This window comes from Rhineura floridana, chromosome 5 (genome assembly GCF_030035675.1).
Source record: "Rhineura floridana isolate rRhiFlo1 chromosome 5, rRhiFlo1.hap2, whole genome shotgun sequence".
Lineage (NCBI taxonomy): Eukaryota > Metazoa > Chordata > Lepidosauria > Squamata > Rhineuridae > Rhineura > Rhineura floridana.
In genome coordinates this window covers 7,733,846-7,751,362 of record NC_084484.1, presented here as the reverse complement: position 1 = coordinate 7,751,362, position 17,517 = coordinate 7,733,846, and the positions used below count along the sequence as shown (strand labels likewise).

At 42.5% G+C, this 17,517-nt stretch overlaps 1 long non-coding RNA gene across 1 annotated transcript; it reads right to left on the bottom strand.

Annotated features, from left to right (window-relative positions):
* Positions 1 to 10,041: 10,041 nt before the first annotated feature.
* On the bottom strand, positions 10,042 to 17,215 carry LOC133385773 (uncharacterized). Its single transcript, XR_009762943.1, has 2 exons — positions 13,248 to 17,215; positions 10,042 to 10,894 (listed from the first exon to the last, which is right to left on the bottom strand). It is a non-coding gene; the product is annotated as an uncharacterized LOC133385773 (long non-coding RNA).
* Between the last annotated feature and the right edge of the window lie 302 nt (positions 17,216 to 17,517).

The window sequence follows — 17,517 nt, the reverse complement described above, 5'->3', positions numbered from 1 at the left end:
GAAAAGGGAAAATGACAGGAAATAACAAAATGTTGTATGTGGGTTTTTTTTCCTCTCTCTTCTTCATCATTGTTGCTAGATTGTGGATTAGAACCTGTACCTGTTTTTCTTTCTTCCATAAGGAAAATAACACCTCTTCTTGAGGTACTCGATCCCAGGTAATTGTTTTAAATTTGTCTGTGAAATGTATGATTTGCCCATTTCCTAGATAGGCAAAACTGAGGCCACCTTGCTGTTTAAACCTAATGTGATGCCCTCTTGTGACTAGGTAAATTCATTAGGTTATGACCTAGCTGATCTTCAGACACTACTTTCTCATCCTATGTACAGAAACAATTAGAAGCAGTTAAACAAATGGGGGAGCAAGTACAGTCTAGATAGCACATGATTGCCATACAGTCATTTACATTATAGATAAGCACTCACAGATATAGGAACATGGATGTATTTGGAATTCCCTGTTTGGCTGGGATAAGGATGCCAAAGAAGGTTTAACCCTTATAATGCACCCCATTGTGGTGATTTGAATTCTGATCTTTGTCTAATTAGCCCTTGTAATGTGTATCCATCTCATATGGCACAGTCACACCCTGGAAGTCAGTATTGGAGCCAGGGGGCAGAACGGTGCTTGCTAATATGTGAAAGGTCATCTGTGTACATCTGCCTTTCACATAAAAGGAGGGAGTGGTACGGCTTGGCTAACCCCGTTTTGGTTCAAGTGGAATCTAGGAGGTGCAAAAGCCAAGAGCTATAACTTCCACCCCAACTCACACATACCCCCACGGCTGGTAATGCGTTCCAGAGGTTTTGTGCATAGAAAAACAAGGGCAGAGTTAAACGCTGTCTCATAAATGTTATCTTAATCCTTGGCGGATACACCCCCATCCACAGGGAATCCCATTGCTCGTTAGAAATAGCATTAGTTTTCATTTTTTCTTGACTAGAAGCACACATATCGGAAAATATATACAGACATAGGGGGTCTTCTTATATTGAGACCCCCCCACTGGCCTGGACTTTACAGGAGACAGGGACAACCAAAACAAGGAACACACACTTCACCACATGGATAAGTGGGAGTCCCCTTTGTTACTTATGGAGTACAGTCTCCTTTGGTTCCTGCTACAGCTTAAAGGAGGTAGAGGAGGGCTGGGTGATAAGCGGTTTAGTAAGAGGAGAGGTCTGTGTGACCAATACATGTGATATACCCACTTGAAAATGGCAATTGGACTTTGAAGAATGGGACATAAAACAGTGGGTAAGGTAATATTACTGTTGAGATGGTAGCATTTGTTGCATTTGATTTTCCTTTGGTCACTGACTTGTTCTTTTCCTATGGGGCTTAACGGGTCGCCAAATGCCTGCTGGCCCTTGGTGGCTCTGTGAATTTTGGTCTAGCTGGCAGAAGATATTGTTTTATGTGATTATAGTAATAGTTTTTTTATTATTATTATTACTGGATGTTGTTACTTGCAATGTATTTCTAATGTTATTCAGTTAATGTCTATAGGTCTCTGAGTTTAGTTTTAGGGACCAAAACCAAGCAAACGGGCCATTCTAGTAGTATCAAAAGGTCCAGTCATACTTGACAGTTCCTTGGTCGATGTACTGAAAAGGAAGTTGAGCAGACTGACGCAAGATTGTGTTTTATGTTGTAATAGTTATAGTATTATTAATAGCTGTTTGTTGCTGTATACAATGCATCCCAAATTTAATCCAGCTTGCTTCCGCCTGCCTGCATAGGCTGATTTCTTCATTTTCCCGAAAGCCTCAATCTGCTATTCCAAATTTGATGCAATTGGCCTCAGTCTGTATAAACAAGCTCACACTGTCATTTTTCCGAAAACCGCAACCAACTTACATGGAAATGGCTTTGAGACCGATTTGGCAACCCAAGCAAGGTAATACAGCTACCTGAGAGACTAGTTAGTCTCTCAGGGCTGAAAGGGGGGACTGTTGGGGTTAAATTGAAATCCCCAGTGCTTGTAAAACTATAGTTCACTTGTCCTATCTAAACCAACTTGGGCTTTATGGGAAATAGAACCAAAGTGGCCTTTATTTGACTTTTGATATAAAATGTCGGTTTATTTCCTGGTGACCTGACCCTTACCTACATTCCAGTGGCTCGCATAATAAAAGCCGGTTTAAGCTGGAAACTTCCCTACTATGTATCTCTTGTATCACATCCATGCCTATGACCTTGTTTATTGCTATAAAGGTGCCTTGCATAGAAATGTTATAAGCTGTTCCGCTGCCCCTCAGATCTTGACTTGTGAAACCCTTTGATATGCAAGCGTAGTAATTTTCATGTCTGTCTCCTACCCATGGGGCGCCCGGTTGCAGCCGGCCACCCCTTTACTCTTCCCTTCTTCTGTAGTTGCATAGTGCTTATCTCTAGGACATGCGAAGTATGCAGACATGGAATCTAAGAGATAATCTTAGTGTTTCCACTTTCGTCCTTCCCCCTACACCCCTTTACCTCCTTTTGTCTGCCCCAAAGCTATAGTGTCTAGCAACTGCTTCTTTTGTATTTTGTGACGTATGCCCGATACTGTAAACTTCGGGGTGAGCCTATATAAACCCTATGACACCAATAAACGAGGTTCCCATGCTGGCCTGCTTCGGCTTGTAAGTATTGGGTCCCCTTTGCAAAGGTTTTTGTCTCGTGTTACTTGATCTCTGATAGTGGGTTCATTTGCACTCTTCCCGGGTGTAATAAGCGAGTTGGGGTTGACAGGGCGACTTGCGTGTTGGGTTTGGACCTAACAATAAAATACAATATATCATAATAAAAATCATAAAAACATATACAAACAAACAACAAAAAACACTACAAAAACACAATACGACAAAAATTAAAAATACGGATTAAAAGATTAAAATGGTTAAGAAAATTAAAATGCCTGGGAGCATAAAAAGGTCTTTACCTGGCGCCGAAAAAATAAAAGTGTAGGCGCCAGGCGTACGTCTTCGGGGAGGCTGTTCCACAACTCAGGGGCCACCACAGAAAAGGCCCTAGATCTAGTAACCACCCTCCGGGCTTCCCGATGGGTTGGTACCCGGAGGAGGGCCTTAGATTCTGAACAAAGTGAACGGGTAGGTTCATATCGAGAGAGGCGTTCCACAAGGTATTGAGGTCCCACGCCGTGTAAGGCTTTATAGGTAAGAACCAGCACCTTGAATCTCGCCCGGAAGCAAATAGGAAGCCAGTGCAGACGCGCCAAGACAGGTGTTATATGCGAAGACCGACTGGTCCTCGTCAGTAGTCTGGCAGCTGCGTTCTGCACCAGCTGAAGCTTCCGAATTGTCTTCAGGGGCAGCCCTACGTAGAGCGCATTACAGTAATCCAATCTTGAAGTTAACAGAGCGTGAACAACGGAGGCGAGGTCGTCCCTGTCCAGATAGGGGCGTAGTTGGGCTACCAGACGAAGATGGTAAAACGCATTCCGTGCCACCGAGGCCACTTGGGCCTCGAGAGACAGGGAAGAGTCGAGAAGAACCCCCAAACTACATACCTGTTCCTTCAGGGGGAAGCCTGAAGCACTGGGGGAGAAATAAGACTAATGGCTGAGCCAGCAGTTGCAGATATGCTCACCTGGAGGCATCTGGGTTCACCAGTGGCCCTCTGAAGGCCTCTGTCTTTCTATGTTATGTCTGTCTTCAGCCAAAGGAGCTTAGAAAAGAAATTGGAAATGAGGGCAAGAGAAGGGGGAGATGTGGACAGAGGCAAATGGAACTAGATAAAGGAGGGATGGGGGCAAATGACTGGAAGATGTTGTGGCCACTGGAAGGAACGGTGGGGCAAAGCCAGATGGGAGTGAGGAAAGGTAATTGAAACTGGTACACGTTTTTAGCACACTAAACTACAGGTCATATTTATGGCAATATTTCTGTACCTACTCTCACCTTTTGCTTGGAATAGCCAATTGCAATCATAAGTTACTTGCAAACATGGGAACCATGAAAACCTCAGAACTGAGCCAAGCTGCTGTAAGACCTGCCTGTGGAAGTACTTTCACATGCTTGTAATTAGCTTATGAATGGCTAAAAAAGCAACCTTCTCCCTGCTCCCCCCCCATGTCTTTATAGTTTGAACTGGCATCCAAGATTTTATTTATTAATAAAGCTTTCAATTACTAATTTATAGCTTGATACTTTGGGCTATGGCACACAGAATATATTATATTTCATTATTTAGGATACTTAATTATGTACATGCCGAATTGGTATCTGAAAGGCAAAAAAGTTTCTTTACTTCAGTATAGATTTGTGATAGCAGTAAAATAAAAAATCCATTTTAACCCCGTCCTAAGCTTTATTGCTTAGACTCCAGAGTTTTAAAACTTGGTTAAAATCTATAATTGCTAACAACCGGTATGGTAGGAAAAAAATAAGTGACAACACCATTATTTGTATGAAAAGATTATTTTAAAAGGCAGATCAGTTCTTTAGCATTTCTACAGCAATGCAGAGGTACAATTCGCACAATCATTTAAAGCCACTGCTCCATAGGCATGATGGGGAAGCATGAATGTACATGTGCTCTTACGACTGCCAAAGCACAGCATGAGATGCAACTGTATTTCTCCAATGTGTCTCTGCCAAAAAGTGAGAGGAGTGGACTCTGCACGTTATTTATTATTGGTGATCACTCGTGGCTGAGTAAGATTGTCTTCCAAGATAAGGTGCTTGGAAGACACCTGTGTGTGAATTTGTTTTATGTGGGGAGATCAGCGCATGACGATCAACAGAAAAAGGCTTTGATCCAATGGCATGGGATACCACAACGACTGGAAGTCTTTTATCTGCTGCAGCCTTCATCCGCCTTCACAGCCGTTGTAACATACACATTGTTATCCTCCACCTGTTTTGCCATTGAGGGCTTTCTTGGATCCTTCTTTGTCTGGTTCCTCTCCCTTGACCTTACCGCCATGGGTGACTCCCGACGGCATCGCTCACAGGGTTCATTGGAACGCGCAAGCCCACTCACCACTGCAAGGTGACGATCCAGCGAGGGACTCTGCATGTAGGGCCTTAAGAACATAAGAAGAGCCTGCTGGATCAGGCCAGTGGCCCATCTAGTCCAGCATCCTGTTCTCACAGTGGCCAACCAGGTGACACGTGACACTGCAAGCATTGTGCAATTGCAAGAACATTCATTTTCCCTCATGCTGACATACAATCTGCTTTAGGTATGTAAACTGGGCCAAAGTATAATGTTATGGGGGATGAGATAGATGATTTCTTTAGGTTGCCTTCAAGCCTGTAATCTTGTATCTGAAACCTGCTCTATTGGTCAGGCTAGTTTCCTTTGTTAAGCTAGCCTGTGAGTTAATGGCCTTATTGAATGGTCAATCTGCCTATCCAAAGGGAGTTATTGGAACTCTTTTCAGGGGAGAGGCTCTCCCCATCATGTAGAAGGAGGTCCTCCTTCCTGAAACCAAGGAGAAGTGTGTGTGTTTTTATTCTAAACTAGGAGGAAAGGCTGGGAACTGGAGACAGAGAGGCTTGCTTGCTCTCTGGACCCCCAAAGCTATGGGCAATGGGGAGCAAGATCTGATGGACTGCTAATGCTGTGAACCCTTCAATCTTAAGCTCAGGTTCAAATGTGTGTAAATAAAAACCATATATCCTATAAGGCACCATAGTCTCCGCTGACCTTCTTTCCAAGGAAACCAAACCCCGGGTAAATATAGGAACCACTGGAAGTCTTGCACCACTTGGAGATTGGGGGCGCTGCTTTTACATCCATTTTCTGTTTGCATAGTCCACATAGGGGACTCAAAGCCAGCTGCAAACATTATTATTTATTATTTATTATTATTTATTAGACTTTTATACCGCCCGACTAGCTATAGCTCTCTGGGCGGTGAACACAAGATACAATAAAATCACACAATATAATACAGCAAAAACATATAAAAATAAGAACAATCTGAAATCAATTACAACAACATTTAAAAATTAAGTTAACTTAAATTAAAATGCCTCGGAAAACAGGAAGGTTTTAACTTGGCGCCTAAAGGAAAGCAACGTTGGCGCCAAGCGCACCTCCTCGGGGATACTGTTCCACAATTCGGGGGCCACCACTGAGAAGGCCCTAGATCTTGTCACCACCCTCCGGGCTTCTCTATGAGTCGGAACCCGGAGGAGGGCCTTCATAGTAGAGCGTAGTGTACGGGCCGGTTCGTATCGGGAGAGGCGTTCCAACAGGTATCGTGGTCCTGCGCCGTATAAGGCTTTATAGGTTAATACCAACACTTTGAATCTAGCCCAGAAGCATATTGGCAGCCAGTGCAAGCGAGCCAGAACAGGTGTTATATGCTCGGACCGCTTGGTCCTTGTTAACAATCTGGCCGCCACATTTTGCACTAGCTGAAGCTTCCGAACTGTGTTCAAAGGCAGCCCTACGTAGAGCGCATTGCAGTAATCCAAACGCGAGGTTACCGGAGCATGTACGACTGATGTAAGGTCCTCCTTGCTCAAATAGGGACGTAGCTGGGCTACCAACCGAAGTTGGTAGAACGCATTCCGTGCCACTGAGGCTACTTGAGCCTCAAGTGAGAGGGAAGAGTCTAAAAAGACTCCCAGACTACGAACCCGCTCCTTTAGGGGGAGTGTAACCCCATCCAGGACAGGGTGTATATCCACCATCTGATCAGAGAAACCACCCACCAACAGCATCTCAGTCTTGTCAGGATTGAGCCTCAGTTTGTTAGCTCTCATCCAGTCCATTGTCATGGCCAGGCAATGGTTCAGCACATCGACAGCCTCACCTGAAGAAGATGAAAAGGAGAAGTAGAGCTGCGTGTCATCAGCATACTGATGACAACGCACTCCAAAACTCCTGATGACCGCACCCAACGGCTTCATGTAGATATTAAAAAGCATGGGAGACAAAACTGACCCCTGCGGGACCCCACATTGGAGAGCCCACGGTGTCGAGCAATGTTCCCCAAGCACTACCTTCTGGAGACGGCCCGCCAAGTAGGAGCGGAACCACTGCCAAGCAGTACCTCCAACTCCCAACTCCGCAAGCCTCTCCAGAAGGATACCACGGTCGATGGTATCAAAAGCCACTGAGAGATCAAGGAGGATCAACAGAGTTACACTCCCTCTGTCTCTCTCCCGAGATAGGTCATCATACAGGGCGACCAAGGCTGTCTCAGTGCCAAAACCAGGCCTAAAACCCAATTGAAATGGATCTAGATAATCGGTTTCATCCAATAGCGCCTGGAGCTGGCCAGCAACTACTCGTTCCAAGATCTTGCCCAGGAATGGAACATTCGCTACTGGTCTGTAGCTGTTGACATTTTCTCGGTCCAAGGAAGGTTTTTTCAGAAGTGGACTCACCACTGCCTCTTTCAGACAGCCAGGGACCACTCCCTCTCGTAAAGAGGCATTTATCACTTCCTTGGCCCAGCCAACTATTCCATCCCTGCTGCTTTTTATTAGCCAAGAGGGGCAAGGATCCAGTACCGAAGTGGTTGCACGTACCTGTCCAAGCACCTTGTCCACGTCCTCGAGCTGAACCAACTGGAACTCATCCAGTAAAACATGACAAGACTGTGCTCCGGACACCTCATTCGGATCAACTGCTATAAATTGGGAGTCTAAGGCCCGGCGCATGCATGAGATCTTATTCTCGAAGTGATCAGCAAACTCATTGCAGCAGGCCACCGATGATTCCACCGTGTCCTGAAGGCCAGAATGGAGTAGCCCTCGGACAACTCTAAAAAGCTCCGCTGGGCGGCAAAGAGATGACTTAATAGTGGCAGCAAAATGTTGTTTTTTTGCCACCCTCACCGCTCCTACATACAGCTTGGTGGAAGCACTAACCAGCGCATAATTGCATCCATCGGGAGTTCACCTCCATCTCCGCTCAAGCCGCCTCCTATCTTGTTTCATCGCTCTCAGCTCTGGAGTGTACCAAGGAGCTGTATGAGCTCTACACAGGAGAGGGCGCGCAGGAGCGATCGTGTCAATAGCCCGGGTCATCTCCACATTCCACAGATCAACCGGGGCTTCAACAGGAGCGCCAGTCCTATCAGCCGGAAAGTCCCCCAGAGCCCTTTGAAAACCCTCAGGATCCATTAGTCTCCGGGGGCGGACCAATTTAATAGGTCCCCCACCCTTGCAGAGGGAAGAGGCTTTTCATTCACACAGAAGGGAAAGGATCAATCACGCAGCTTCCTAATGACTATGTCCTCTTAAGGTCAAAATTCCACTTCCTCTGGTTACCTTGGCAACCAAGCATGCTCAGTTTGTTCCAGAGTTTCATTTAAAAAAAACACCCTGAAGTGCGATTATTTGTATTTTCACTGCTACAATCCTGCTGGAATGCAAATATATGCTTGAATGGTGTTATGCTTTTGTGCACAAATTAGGGGGGAAAGAAAAATAAAGCACAGTTTGCAGCAAGCTTGCAGAACGGGAGCTAGCACCAAACAGGAAATGAAATGAAAGAAGAGAGGAGGAGGGAGTGGGTGTGGAGAGGGGAACAATTGACATACCCACCTAAGGCATTGGAGTAAAGCATCTACCAACCCACCTAAGGCATTGGAGTAAAGCATCTACCAGCACAAGAGAGATGAACTGAGACTTTTTTGAATTTTCAAATTAAAAGAGCATTGAAGGGGAAAACTGTATTCTAGCTGCTGATTGCCTACAACGTCATGTGATCCATGCAAATTAAAAGGGGCTGTGAGTAGCACCAGACCCGCACTAAACCTCTGTGTGAACCAGCCCTGGGATGGCATGCAACAATCAGTACTTCATATATCTCAGGCCACATTCACACCATACATTTATTCCACTATTATTCCAATTTAAACATTTGTGACTTCTTCTAAAGAACCCTGGGAAGTTTAGTTTGTGAAGGGTGCTAAGTTGTTATGAGAGTCCTATTCCCCTTACAGAGCTATAATTTTCAATGTTCTCTGGAAAGAGGGAGTGACTGTTACACCACTGCAATTTGGTGCTCTTTCAGGAGAATAGGAGCATCTTAACAACTCTCAGCATCCTTCACAAACTACACTTCCCAGGATTCTTTGGGAGAAGCCATGACTGTTTAAAGTGGAACAATAGTGGAATAACTGTATGGTGTGAATGTGGCCCTAGTGAACCCAAATTCTTCTGTTCTCTGCTTTACAAAGGACTGTGAGTTCTCATCAATGATTGAAACATATCTGGGTGGATAATTGATGAGTTCCCCACCCCCAGCATCTCACAGTATCTTGAACTCAAGTATTATAGTCCTTGTAGACTGAGTCTTACAGTTGAGTGTTCAGATGACTTTGGGTAATTGTGGGAGCAGAACCCCCCAAAACAGTGTGTTCACATAAGGAGTATGGCTTTAAAATAGCTGAAGGAACAAAGCAGGCCTTGCCACTCACTCTTCAGCAACTGTCTGCAAAGCAAAACAAAAAACAGCCTCAAGCTGGGCCAAATTTCTCCCGTATCCAACTTTCATACGACTATTATTATTCAGCAACTTTCAGGGGGCAAATTCTAAGAATTTTTATCTTATGTTTAAATATGAGTTGGCCAAGAGCAACCCCCTCCTTTTAACAACAACAAAAGCCTTGCTGCCATTTCAAGCAGATGGGTGATAGCCATCTTTCTTTCCAAGAATGCTCCTGAGAACTACATCTTGACTTAGCATTATTCCCATGGGGCATTCTGGCCAAGAATATGGCTGGACTGCTAGGAGCAGCCAAGACCTTTGTCATTTTAAAAAAAGAAGTTGTAAATAAAAGCCCTTGTCACCTTGTATTTAAAAGAAAGATGAACATTCTTTAAACATGCCTGAACCCTGAAAATTAATCCAGTTTGGGGAAAATATTTATATTGTACCCTCATCCAGAAATCAAAGAAAAATCTGGGCCAAATGCTTTGACCCAAGAGTACAGCAGCCAGGCTAATTTATTTTCTTTGTTGGTTGGCAACACCAACCCCTCAGTAACTTGAGACCTTCACACTATTGGAAGTCAACAGAATTTGAAAATAACCAAAAACTCATTCTTTTAACCAAGTGGAATATCTAGTAACATTGTTTAGTTTAATTATTGTGCAGTTCAGAAGAGGTACAAGTTGGAAAATAGTCACAAAGGTCTAACAGTCATTAGCAGTCCTTTTTAGGTAAAAAAAATGAGGTGCCAATACACACATCATCATAAAACAGCTATGGGTGACAGCAGAAAATGGCTGCCAAGGGCCACAAAAAAAGAGGTGACTGTGCTGCTAAGTACCATCACAAAAAAGGTACTGGTCATTACTGACCTTTATTATCACAGACAGTTGTTTCAGTGTCATAGTGTGGATTACAACAAACAGAAACAAAACAACTTACCCATGATAGCTCATTTTTTAAAAAAGTATCTCTCTTTGTTACCTGCAGAAGCCCTTTTTTCACAAACACATAATTTTGAAATTCAGCTGGAATTGATTGGTCTCTTCTTGGATATATACTTCTGTCCATTTTCTACTTATTATGGATGAAGCCCCCAAAATATAGGCATTGCCCCCCCCCCCGAGTAGTTCATTCCATCCATGACCCCTTTGTGGTATCAAACTTAAAAACATACAATACTGTAGTCTTTATTAAAGTGTAGCTTTCTCATAAAAATGAACAGATAAGACTAGAAGTTTCCTTGCCCTCAGATTAGTACAGATGCTTTCTAGACAGTAGAACAAGAAATCTTTAAATATGCAGCAGAAAACAACCTCATGAAACATGTCCCATGGTCCTCAGCATGTTCAGCATAACTCCCCAAACAGCTACTGCAGCTACAGCAAACTTCAGACCCTGATGCTTTATTAGTTGACTTGTGACCTTTGCAGACTACGGCTCTTTAGAAGAATGCTGGATTTTTCAGCAGGATGGATGTGCAGCCTTTGGTCAAAAAGGAAAAAAGAATCCCTTCAATCTTTGCGAGTTAAAACGGCCCTCCAGCTGCAGCAGGGTTTTAAAATCTATTTTAATAATGTCCACAGGCGTTCTCGTTGTACATGAAAAAACAATAGGCAGGAGCAATTAATAATGATGGGTTTGTCATTCGGGTGATAAATAACTCTAAATGGCTCTTTAGATCACCATTTAGGGCCTTCCTTTCCTTCTCTTTTTTGTGGCAGATGGTTTGAAATCCCTGGGCTCCCCAAGCCTTGACCTCCTGCAGATGTTGGGATGGGCCAAAATGGTCCTCATGATTACCAGAAGAAAGGAAGAAAACTCTTATAATGTACCGTATCACGGCTAGCAGTGGGGTGAGCCACTAACTGCTTTTTTATTACTGTCACTTACCAGCTCTGATTCTTCTGTACTTAAAGAGTTATGTCAGCAATTGTGAAGCAGTTGAAAGGAAGAGTGGATACATGTGGTGGGAAGCATTATTGGAAAGCAGGCTAATAGAAGATGGATGATTATGAGAGGGGGCCAAGGAGCAGTTAGCAATGCAGTCACTAACTAGACACATATATTGTCCTCAGATATATTCTGACAGGCTATTATAGGGCCCTTAATGAGGTTGTCGTGCATTTCTCTTTATATTGCTATTAAAATCTTGTCTACATCTGCTAAAGTTTGCCTTAGAAAGGGTGAGGTTGGGGTGAGAGAAAACAGGGGAACTAACAATATTTTCTTTGTCCTGCAATGTGTTCTTATTTTCTAGCATGTATCACACCTGACCTATCAGCGAGGAGAAATATTTTAGAATGTCTAATACACAGGATCAGCTTGGCAGATTTTTCAATAGAAAATGGAGTGGAAGGTGCATTTCCATAGTAGTCACTTGCAATGATGAAAGGGTATGATGGATGTTAATATAACTAATGGGGAGCTCTTCACTCCAGCTTTTCTTGATTTACCCAGATAGTGAAGCTATGCAGTATTTTTATTCAGGCCTCATTAAATGTAAAAATCCTGCACATTGCTTGTTCAGTTAAAAAGCCAGTTAATACAGACTCTAAAATAAATAAAAAAAGAGGTTAAAATTCACAATCAATATTTATTAGCTTCTAAATTCCAACTGGGAATCTATGTGTGGGCATGTATATACCTTCTTAACTGCAAGCATCACCAGTTACAGCATTATTTTAATATAAGCAGTTGTGGCAGGAGGGGGGAGGTACAAACATCTTTCTAAACTTGTGGATTAATTAAAACTGGTCTCACAGGGAAAGTGATTTTGCAATGGGTCCTTCAGAGACTCTAGCTGGAGAAAGATTATAAGGCTGTTTTTTTCCCCCAGAATGTTTGGAGTGGTATGATAGAGCCATTGTTACTGGTGATGGGCACATTCATCCCACTAAGGTCTCCAGTCAAACAGTTTTTGCATTTCACAGTGTCCTGGAATGTGCCCTTGGTTTCTAGCAACTATCACACCTGACCTAACAGTGATGAGAAGTATTTGAGAATGCCAAATGTTTAGGAGTGAGTTGGGCAGAGATAACTGTGAAGCAAAAAGAAATTAATATACCAGGGGTAACATTGGCTCTATTAGAAGTATTGTCTAACTCCAGTTTGAGTAATGTCTTAAATCTATTTGGAAATAAATCTAACGTGGAGATGCTTTACCTTGACCAATATCCAAATACAAATGAGCACATGAAGCCAAGGTCTAATTAAACATGATATATTTCTGAAAAAATATGCAGAAATGAATAGTGGAAAACATGGTCTATGGCTGATAGTCAACAGAATGCACAATAACGACCAATTTTTAATATACATGCAGCTTGCTCCCACAAATTGTGATGTAAACTGCTTGCTGTGCTGACAAGATGTACATGCACTCCCAAAGACAATACAGCAATAAATTACAAAGGTATTCTAATACAGACGTGTAAAATGCAAAGATAAAATACACCACATATCTCAAATAATTTCCTAGACACGTTTCGACTTGAAACAAGGCGTCTTCAGTGGCATCTATTCAGAGAGCTTCTCTTTGTGCTTAAATTTAGATAGGCAATACTTAAAAATGTAAAAAAATATATAAAACACTTTTTATTAACATAAAATAATATACCAATTCATATTAAAAATATACTTAAACTTTTAAAAAATCAAGCTTTCTATGTGAACTATGTTGCTGCTGCAGATATTATCTATGAAAAATACTTTATAATCCTTCCATAATGCAGCAAGATACAAGTTTATGTAAACATAACCACTCAGGATTATATTCCAATTCAAACAAGCATTTAAAATGAAATTTGTCTCAATTATCCATGAAAAGTTTACTCACCCAAATGTTCTGCTTCTATCTCTTGTTTTTGCTCCTATTCTGCATGCATATGCTTCCTATTCTAAGTCCGCACTCAAAAATAAGCTGATTTTTATTTTTATTTTTTCTATAATGACTCAGCATCCAGTGTAAGGGTGATGCAATACTAACATCCCTGTATAAGGGCTTCATTCTGTCAGTACTTAACGTATTTAGTAAAGTGATTTCAATTTACAGATCTTAGCATATATATACAATCAGGAACCATTTTACCAGAGCCAAACCAACTCATAGACTATGGCTAGGAGTAACCAATAAATGAATCTATGAACACGATAAATATAATTCTAAATAATAGGCTTCCAATCTAACTCTTCATTTAAACCATTTGGCATTAAGGTATCTTATCCAAAATATTTCCCTGAAGTTTTAATTTTTTCTACACACCAAAATTGAAGCAATTTCTCATCGTGTTAGAATTCCAAAAAGCGTTTAATGGGGCGCATACCTTCTTAGTTCTAATACAACTTTTATGTTCACAAATGCATATTTTAATTTTCCTTGTAGTCATACCCACATACAAAAGAGGGCATGGACAATGCACAATATATATAAATCCTTTAGTATTGCACATAAATAAATCTTTGATATGATATACCCTCTGGGGCTGATGAATGATTTGATTTTGTTGCAGTTAGAACAAACACTACACTTGCCAGATGGAATTGACCTATGGAATTGTTGCTGTTGTCTATAGTGCTATTAAGCAACCTAGGTGTTCTCAGTCTCGAATGCATTAACACATCCCTTAGATTAGGTGCACATTTGTATGCAAACATGGGATAGTTCTTACAGTGTGGAATATCCTCCAGGAAGTGTCAGTGTTTATTAATAACCTCTTTTATGGATGCTGCATATGTGTCGTATGTTACCGGTACAATCATCCTGTGCTCCGGAATAGACCTATCCTTGAATGTAAGTAAGGTTCTACGGCTGATATAATGCCTGTTTTAGGATCCTATGAGGATACCCTTTGTGTTGTAGTTGTCTCATCAACACATTTGCTTGGGTGAGAAAATCTCTCACATGGCTACAATCCCTCCTTAATCTCAGCATCTGAGAATATGGGAGATTATGTTTGAGGTACATGGGATGGTAGCTGTCATCCTGGAGATATGAATTAACATCCATTGGTTTCCTATAAATGTTTGTAACCAAAATCCCATGATTGTGTTTGATCTCCACATCTAGAAAATGGATACACTTGGCATCATAAGTCGTTTCAAACTTAATAGTGGGGTGCAAAGTGTTGATGAATTAGTCAAAATCCTTAAGTCTATCTATTTGGATACACAAATCATGGAAAACTGAACACAGAATTCTGAGTGGCTAATTAATTCAGTATTGACTGAATCCTTGATGGTTGTGAGTTCTCATTGCCCTCAAGACAGAGCGGTATTTCCTGCTATGTTGGGCTAGGGCAGGGGTGGCTTAACCTGTGACCTTCCAGATGTTGTTGGACTCTAACTTCCATCTTCCCTGACCATTGGCCATGCTGGTTCAAGTTGATGGGCACTGGAGTCCAACAACATCAGGAGGGCCACGGGTTAGCCACTCCTGGGCTAGGGAAATCACTGGCCATTGGATGTTGTATGTGGGTTGTATAATTTCAGCTATGGAAACTGATAGACATCAACCCCACCTTAAAGCCCACCTTTTCCTTCAAGTCATATCACAAATCTAAATCTAGCCAAGAGTGCTTTTGACTATTACCTACTTTGTGCCAGACCATATGATGATCTTGTCAACACATCACGCTAAGCCAAAGTTCAACCGTGGCTTATTAAAGCATAGTTTGTTAAACAAACCATGCTTAACCACAAGCCACCGCACAGGCAATCAAACAAACCTAGGTTTCATCATCATCATATTTTCCCTGCTCCCCACCAGTTTTGTAGTAACAAATTCAAAAGTGCAGGCTCCCTTCATGATAGCCACAGCCACACACCCCTACCCCCCCTCTGTTTTCTTTTGCTGCTGGGTTGAGAATGAAATCCTTGTTAATGCCTTCCCCCACAACAACAGATATCCATATAAGCATGTCAACATGAAAAGGGAGAACATTAGCTACCAAGAAGAGTCTTCTCAGTGGCTGACTCACCTCCTTTCACTCTGATTGGCTCCGATCAGCAGGAAAAGAGAAGGCAGCCAGAAAACTCTTCTCAGTGGCTAATATCATGCTGATTGGTTGGTAGGACAGTGGAGACATAGGGACCTTGCTGTGAGCCTGCTCCTGAAAAAGTAAAGGGTCTAAGACACTCTCCCAAGACCCTGGATGACTACACCCTCCTCCTCACCTACTTCCTGTCTTTTCCATACTCTCAGCCTGAGATCCTGAAAGACTCTGGGGTGTCCTGCTCCTGACATTCCCTCACCAGATCACTATGCCCCTTCTCACTGGTCAACATTTCTTCACCTACTCTTGTCAACAGCTGATTCCCCACCTTCCCCACCAGGAAAATGCCCAGAGTTTCTTAACTTTTTCCTTCCACTGCTCCGTGTGATGTTCCTGCTTATATTGTAAATATGGTAAGTGCTGATTATATAGAAGATATATGGTAAGTGGAGTGAAAGAGGAGGGGGAGTACATGAGCAGTAGAATGCTGAATGATTGGCTGAGCGTTTGAATGGCTGGGAGTATAAATGGAAGAATGACAGTTGAATCTGTGTGGATGTTGGAGGTTTAGAGAGGTGAAAGAGAGGTTTTGGTGGTGTTTGGAGGTTGTTGGTGTTGTTGAGAGTGAGTCAGAGTTCTGAGGCAATTAATGAGAAGTAAAGTACATGTCAGAACATATATGAAACCATAAGCTTGTCAACAAAGTACTTAAGTAATCTTGTTATTTTTAGTGTTCAATAAATATTTCTTGGTTTACAAAAAGCCTGATTCTTCAGCTGGGATACACAATCCAGGGGGATGGCAGAGTAACCAAGGCTGAACAGTTTGTATCGAATGGTGGCAGCGGCGGATCGGAGGAAAGTGTATCCAGTCCCACAGAGAAACCCAGGGCTGTATGCTTCAGAGTCAAGGGGCTGCAGGGGGGGTTACAAATTACCTATACCCATTGACACAAGGTATCGGAATAGCCAGGCAGAGACTAGGCACAGTCTATTGGCTAAAAGGGTTACAGAGTGTTGGGTAGTGTGGCCTAGCAGGGGGATCTGTTGAGATCTGTGCTAGTGCTGTAAAGGGTAAGAATAAACCTGACGTTCCTGTCTGCTGGTAGCCACAAAGTGAGAGCTTCACAGGTGGTGCTGGGGAAGGACGTCACACTCCGCTCTACTGCTGCAATGCTTATTGACTTTATTTCCCCCACCTGCTAATCCTCCCCCTACATTACTGCAACTGTGAGTTGCCATTAGTGGAAGAAACAGCACCACACTTAATAACCAAACTCATTCCTTAACCGTACTCTGTCTGGGAGATAGATTTCCAACCCCCAAGCTTTTTCAAATACACACAGCCATAGTAGTCTTCATAGCCCCCAATCACTACTTAACATTCACCCCTTTGCCATTACTCTGATTGTGAGCTGTAATTATGATGAATGGCAATTGTCACAATCCCCTATCTAAACCCTCTGGCCTCCCCATCCTTCTTAAGTAATCTAGACCAGCAAATTTCATGCAAGTTTCCAAAGCTGCTGTGAAAAGAAGCATGATGGGATGTGGGGAAGGGGTTCCAGCAATGGACATGTTAACAAGTATGCTTTGCTGTCTTTGTTTTTTCTTGAAAAGCTCCCCACAGGTTAAGGGAGGCATGTAACAACATTCAGTAACATGAGTTCAATCTTTTAACAGTACAAAGTCTGCTAAGTGATGAATTTATAAAGGTGCCTTTTAAGTTTTCATATCCTGTACATATTACATCTCTGAAGATAAGGATACACAGGGAGGAGTGGGGCAGGGGAACGAATCCTATTATCAGACAGAGCTAGCAGTGACATCAGAAAAAAGTGCCAACAAGAGCAGCTAAGTGCTAAGAGCACTTTCATTTTCTAGCCATTCTTAGCTACTGTTTCTGTTGCTTGGCAGGCAATTTGTGTAGGGTGAACAAACAAACCACACTTAAGTCATAGTTAAGAAAGGGTCTGCATTCACACTTAACCCTAAACCACAGTTAAGCCCACTAAGCCAACAACAAGCCAGGACTTATTTTTGCTAACTGCAGGTAGGTTTGCATGTAACCCTAAATCAAAGATGGGAAACCTAGGGCCTGTGGGCCAAATGTGGC